This window comes from Heliangelus exortis, chromosome 1 (genome assembly GCF_036169615.1).
Source record: "Heliangelus exortis chromosome 1, bHelExo1.hap1, whole genome shotgun sequence".
In the NCBI taxonomy this organism is placed as follows: domain Eukaryota; kingdom Metazoa; phylum Chordata; class Aves; order Apodiformes; family Trochilidae; genus Heliangelus; species Heliangelus exortis.
The window spans coordinates 156,150,066-156,157,217 of NC_092422.1; the positions used below are offsets into that span (position 1 = coordinate 156,150,066).

At 39.4% G+C, this 7,152-nt stretch overlaps 1 protein-coding gene and 1 long non-coding RNA gene across 3 annotated transcripts in view; one reads left to right on the forward strand and one right to left on the reverse strand.

The window, feature by feature from the left end:
* Nucleotides 1-1,188, reverse strand: part of PACSIN2 (protein kinase C and casein kinase substrate in neurons 2) — a 59,448-nt gene extending 58,260 nt beyond the window's left edge. Inside the window, exon 1 of one of the 2 annotated variants that reach the window (XM_071733243.1) lies at nt 932-1,188. The gene's annotated coding sequence lies outside the window, so the exon portion shown is untranslated. Of the gene's footprint in view, nt 1-854 lie in introns of both variants that reach the window. The other variant, XM_071733242.1, reaches the window with a different exon arrangement.
* On the forward strand, nt 38-6,896 carry LOC139791232 (uncharacterized). Its single transcript, XR_011723831.1, has 2 exons — nt 38-724; nt 813-6,896. It is a non-coding gene; the product is annotated as an uncharacterized lncRNA (long non-coding RNA).
* The last annotated feature ends 256 nt before the right edge of the window (nt 6,897-7,152 follow it).

Genomic DNA, 7,152 nt, shown 5'->3' on the forward strand with positions numbered 1-7,152 from the left:
CGCGCGTGCCCGTGCCGCGCGTGCCCGTGCCGCGCGTGCCCGTGCCGCGCGTGCCCGCCCGCCTTCTCTCGCGCGGGCGGCGGGAGCTCCCCAACGGCTGTGGGGAAACCGTTGGCGATGGCCAAGCGCCCGGCCCGGTACCGATCGGGGGGCACCTCCTGAGGGGGCTCTGGCCGCGGCGGGGTACGGCTCTGTACCCAGCGGGGACAGCGGCTGCCACCCGGTGCCTGTCGGGCAGCTTGCCCGCCCGGCTGGCCGGGACGGCAGGCGCTGTGCGCGGTAGGTAGGTAGGTATGTACGTGTTGGGAAGCCGCTGACAGTAATGCTGCGGAACGTGGCAGGGCGCGACGCGAATGAAAATAATTGCGTCTGTGTCCCGTCTCCAATGCGGGAGGACCGTGAACGAGCAGAGGATTTCGTTTTCCCCAGGGGAAATTGAACGAGGCGATAAATCCCGAAAAGTGACGGGGACTTTGTAACGCCCGAAAGTGGTGAAAGCTTTAATTTCCCTCCTGCTCCGCCGGCAGAGCCGCCGTGTAACGCAGTGCCCTCTAACAGCACAATGCGGCAGGGACGGTGCTGCATTCATCGCACCGCTCCGCCGGCTGCCGTCTGTCAGCTGCGGCCGCGCCTGGCTGGGGCTGACAGCGCAGGACTTGGCGGGCTCGTCTGGCAGCTCCACTGGAGACCGAGGCGGTTCAAGGACGGAGCCACCTTTAAATTAGTTGGTTAAACCTCTGTGCGCGGAGGCGGGCGACCCTTGAATAGTACCACAGGCGGGACTGTTACTCCAGCCCTTTCTTATCTTTCAGACCGGATTATTTCAAGCTCCAAGAGGCAGCCATCGCGGTTACCTTATTTCGTCCCTTCAGCCTTCGTCTTCTCCACGAGTTTAAGCGTTTCCTTCCAATCTGCCCTTATCATCACTGACCTGCCTCCAGCGTTGTCCCCGGGGACAGCCTGGTTTGAGGGCTGCGAGATTTCTGGATCGTTGGGTAGGGCTGCAAAACAGTCCTAAGAGTACTTTCCTCTTGGCCACGTTTCTTATGCAAGTCTGCATATAATCAAGCATAGACGCCAAGTCTTCCTGTACTCTTTCACTAAGTGCGTGACTCATTAACTTAAGGAGTTTTAAGTTCACTGGGAATTTAGATTAGCTCAGTAGAACTGCAAGACCATAGAACTGGGATAAATCTTCCCTTCTGAAATGAACGGCCATTAAAAAAATTATTTTAATGAATTACAATTATGTAATTTCAGCAAAAGTTGGTCAGGTTGGTAAGTTTTCTAATATTTAAATTATTTCTCCCTTCCCTAATCTCTTTCTTCTATGTTGAAAGGTAAAAGTTCACATTTGAGAAGAGGAATCTTGAATTTTACTGTTTCTTCTCTCACTCCTGACAGCAGATGCAATTTAGTTTTCCACAGAGTGTCTTATTAAATAGAGATCAAGCTTTGCATAAACTAGCTCTCTTTACAGGAGATTACAATATATATATATTCATAGATACAGCTCTTTTTGTATGGACAGGAATCAAGCTTCCGTTTAGCCTAGAGCAGTGTCAAAGCTGGAAATCCTCCCTGCCAGAACATTTAGACTTTCTTCAACCTCAACATCAAAACAGTTATTCATCTCTTTGTAAGGTCAAATAATGCTCAAACTTGTTCAAAGACTGAAGAAACAGAACAAGAATTCAGTGTAAATCACAGCACTCTCCACCAGAACTAAGTTCAAACTGTGATGAAAGAGAATTCCATAGTGGCAGAGGACAGAAGTTCAACCTGCCCCTGGTGGTGGGCTGACACACAGAAACCCCAACTGTTCCACACAGAATTGATTGAATACCACCTTTTGCCCCACAAATCACTTACCTGTGTACAAAAATACATATAGCATACAGCATGCAAAAAACAGGGCTCACATCTTCTATTAGGCCAGTATAGGGTCAATGACTGTCAATGGAACAACTGATGTATTTAGGCCCCGAGACTGGTTGCAAAAAACCCATGTCTTCAAATTGGCTATTTCCATGCATGGACTTTGCTAGGCCTCTGCACTGCTGATACATCCACAGATAAGTATATATAGTACAGATACGTATATATAATATTACTCATTATTATATATTACATTATGATGTGTATATATACAATGTATATATTTTATTACTATATTTACTGTATTTACATACATATTTACTACACTAAAAAAATATATACACACATAGGTACAGTAAGTTTAGTCCTTGTGTGAGTGCAAAGGCAGTGGTGGTCTGGAGTCCTCTTTGTATGGATCTTCAACTTCCTTCCAAGTGAATGAGAATGATCAGAACTTAGTAATTTACACAACATTTTTGTACTAACAGCCAGATTCAGATTTTAATACAACTTGAAAAATAACAATTGTTTTCCAACTTTTCACTGAAACATCTTTATAAATTTATTACCATCTTTACAAATCGTATGGAATCATAATTTTAAAGATAAAAATGTAAAGGCAAAACTTTCAATTGGGAAAAGCAAAGTTCACCAAAAGACAATTTATATTAACATTTTAATTTAATACTTGAAAGTTTCTTGAGGCACCACTTCAGGGAATGGTATTTTCAAGGTGCTGAATATTATCTTCTGCAAGATGTTGCAAGATGTTTCCTATGCTTTTTACATTTAGATGAAAAATGTTTAGACTCCTCTGGAGGCCAATGAGACAATAACAGCTACTAATTTTAAAAATACATTTTAACTGTGAAGTTTTTGCCTCTTTTCTAAGTGTACCATTTAGAACAATTCAGCAGCAACCTTAGTCTACTTTTTGGACCAACGCTGTTGATCTGCCTGTGAATTACTTCTCTGTGTGAAAGCAGAATTTGTCTGTGTTGGAGTTAAGATACATGCTGGTACAGTCATTTGACTTCATTACTGATAGTAACACAGTTTAATGTATGTATAAATATATACAGGCTTGAGGCTACATGCACTGAATAAATACATATATGCACTTGAAAAACTGCTTGAGGAAATATACCTCAGTGGTTAATAAGGTCCTACTTTTTCAGTTTATAAAATGTAAATTATCTTTATGCATATTCAAACACTAAGTTTTTCTTGTAGTGAATTAAAAAAGATTAGTGGTCTAATTATAGCTATCATCAGTCATGCAACCTCCTGCCATTATGACACTATTATGATGCCATAAATAATTTACTGATATAGTGAATCATACTTTAACATATTAATCATTTTCACTTTAGTATTTTCATATTCTTTCCCTACATATTAGAATGGAGTTGTTCTCTGAACATTTTCAGTTATATTCAGAATGTGACAACCTGGGAAATATTATCTCAGTCTTTTTTCTTAGAAGAAAGGCTAACAGTCTACACAGCCCTGCTGCTGAGCATTTGATTTAGGCAGTTAGGAACAGGACAGGACAGGAAGTTTCGGGGAAAAAAAAAAAAAAAAAAAAAAAAAAAGAAGAAGAAGAAAAAAATTCTTCCCATTTTACATAAGTATCCCACGGTTATTTTTGCTTTTAACACAATCTATTTTTAAATATGCTTCTTGTGTCTTCTGCTGTCATCAGAAATTCCATGTGTCCTTTCAAGCACTAATACTTTGTAGAGAAACTGTCTCCTGGCTTCACTCAGTGCAAATTTATTGGTGTTTCTTGACTCTTGCAATAACATTTCAGCACTCTTCAGAATGTTTCTAGCTAAGAAAACCCAGGTGCCTTATTTATTTACTTATTTACAAGTTAAATCTAAATTTAAATCCTGAGCCATACTTTGATTGCAAATGTAATGCCATTACTGATTATATACACAACCAATGCCACAATTTCAGAATACTAAATTTAATTCACCTCAATTTCACTCTTTCACTGCCCAACTTTCACTGGCAGAAAACTTTCCACATGTAGGAGACATTCATGTCTGCAATATTCTTTATCATATCCTTGGTGAGGAGATTAATTAGCTTAATTAACATTAATTTTTTAATTAGTGTTTCATACCATCCAAACTTTTATATTTTACAACAATGCCTAAAATTATCTCAGACATGAATGATATATTTTTAATAGGTATAAATTTTGAAGAATAATTAAGGCATAAAAGACTGTCAATAGTAAAGATCTCTCTGTCATCACAACAATGGGGAAAGTTCTGGCTATGGACCAGTATGGAGAGTTTCTTTAAGCTTGCCTAATGTTTGAAGAAAACTTTTAAAAAGTGGAAAAAAAAAATACAGTCTGGCACAAACAACTTCCTTCTATTCAGTAAAAACAATCAGTTTTTCCAAGATACTAATTTATGTTCGTATTTCTCTTAATGATCAAATTTTTAACAAAACTGTGGCTAAAGTCAGCTTTTCCTAGCTACACAGATATAATTTATATCCTGCAGAGAAAACAGGAGTAAAGTTTTTGTTTGACTTTGTTAAGGAACCCCACAGGTTAGCATAACTAATTATGGACACCAATGTTACATTTTGATACCTACACACCAGATGGCACAGAGTCCTTCCCACTGACCTGAAGGCTTGAGCGAGCGAATTTAATAAAGCAAGCACAAAATCCAAGATGTGTTCTGCTTTTTCCACCTAAGTAAACTGAACAGCGACTACCTCAGAAACAGCACTGACGAAGCAAAGCCCTTCCTTTAGTGTAGATAAATGAGCTCTGCCTGACATGTTGTACTGCTGAAATGCAGGACTATATATCTTCTGTGAAATGCCTATTGTTTTGCTAAGTTTATAGCAGGAAGTGAATCAGGAGACAGGGACATTTTAGGCAGAAGTTCTATTGTAAAGCCAACAGCAACACAGTAGCTTTAAGGATAATACCTAATACCGTTTCTTTTCTTCTAATTAAGTTCCTAAAGTCATATAAAGAAGCTATTCTGTGAGAATCTTATTAATTCCTTCCATGTCAAAGAATTAATAGGGAGAAAGGTTAGTGCCCAGGAAGCCAGTCCCACTATTCAACTCTAGCAATAAGCTCTTTCTACACTGCTGTCATTACAACAATTCCTGTAGCTGTTTAGAGCTTGTCTATTTAATTCTTCATACAATACTGTCGTTATGCCAGTGATCTCTTGAGCATACGAAGAACAGTGTTCTAGGACTGAGACACACATTTATTTTAGCTGTGCCTGGCAAGTTATTCCACTAACCGAAAGTCAGAATTTTTGAGAACTGTTATTTCTAAATTATTTTGCTCCACTGAAAGCCAAACCAGTTCCTTTATCCACAGTTAAATACATTTGGAGGACAATTGGCTGGGAGCCACAGTTAGTTACTCAGAGCTCAGAGCTTGTCTGCTTGCAGTCACTCATGTTTAAGCCCACTAAAGCTCACTCATTCACAAGTAAAACAGCCTTTAATCTTCTGAAGAGCAAAACGAGGTAGCTTACTGTTGAATGAGAGCATCCATGTGAAGTTTAACATCTTTCATTATACAAGGTAGCATCACACCTTCACTCAGTTCCTCCTAACTCCTACAGTAGACACATGCCCCAAGTTGTGTGTACACCTCTCTTATCACCTCAGTTCCAGCTGATAGCAGAGCACACCTCAGGCTGTTATCAGTTTGTACACCACTTAGTACTATTAGTTCTGTCCCACTACAGCAATTAAGGATGCAGGAGTGAAAGGTTTAAGACTTTTTCCTCAAATAGGCAATTAAAAGTTTTCATTTTCCATTTCTTTTCCTCCTTACCAGATTTTCACCTTTACCTTTCAAGGTCATGTACAAACAAGCATCTCACAGGGTGATATCCACATCTTACCCTCCTCTCCCTCCCCCAGAACTATTAGCTATGACTGCTTTTGTTTCCTTGTCATCCTCCTGTTTCTGAGTCTACAGACAAGCTGCTTCATGCACAGAGCAGACTCTCATTCCAGCTAATAAGGAACATGACCCCTTTCCTTATTCAAATTCCTTCAAAGAAGCACTGTATTTTCCAAAAGGTCTTTACACAGAAGAACCAGATATTACATAGCCATGGCCATTCCTAATTTTGAGTTTCTCAGGAATATTTCACTCAGGTACATAAGGCTTCAAGTTCTTCACAGAAAAGGGAGACTTCCTGCTTGCTTGCAGGTTTCCTAGGGCTGGTTTGTTACTGATAATCAGAAAGCCAATCTTAATCACCTAAAATTTAATGTAGGTTTTTCATGTATTAAAAGTGAAAAAAATAGTTAAGAGCCTTCAAACTTCAAGCTCAGCAAAAAAACTCTTGGAAAAGGAAATGAGGAGAAAGCAGGCTGATGTATCTAATCACTGTAGTCTGTTGTTTTTATAAGGAAAGTGGAATGGGACCAGGAAGCAAAGGGTCACACTATCTGCAGTCTCTTTGACTCTTTAAAGAAGAATTCATGTTAGGGATCAGCAAGATAAATTGCTAGCTATACACTGGCTGGAGGTTTAACTGTGTAAAATGTGACAAACATTTGAAATTTAAAGTCCAGTTCTGAGATTAATTACTACATAGACAAAGATTCCTATGAGAGCTTTTTTCATATATATTTCATATATTTTTTCAGATAAATTTCATCCTTAGTGAAGTGTTTGACATAAGCTTTCCCAATTACTAGTGGCCAGAGAAAAGGATTTGCTTGTTCCAAATCGACAGTGCTGCTACAAAAATATTTTTCATACTGCTCTGCAAATACTGCACGTGAATGAAATGTGTCTGCTACACACTGGGACATAATCCTTATTCTTTGAAAGCAACAGTAAGACTTCCACTGATTTAACATGATGACAATTTTTCAGAAGTCAGGACTGGAAGAGATGCATTATTATACTGAGTAATAACAGTGTAAGCTCAAATGACTGTACCCTTTCCAAGCCATTGGAAAACTCTCAAATGAATAAATAAGAATATTCAACATTAGCAATATTACACGTAGTGCCATTCCTATTCTGTCTTGTGTTTTGCTGCCTAGCTGTAAAGTCACCATTGCTAACACAGAGCACCCCCTACAAACAAGCTTGGAAGAACAAGATTATTTAGATAGTACCATCACTTTTGGCTCATTGTGAAATACAGCTAAAAAGTATGCCCTTGTTTAAATCTCTAAAGCCACCTACAGCAATAAATCCTAATAATCCATACCTGGTTTTGCTTTCACATTAAGCCTTCCCAGGGA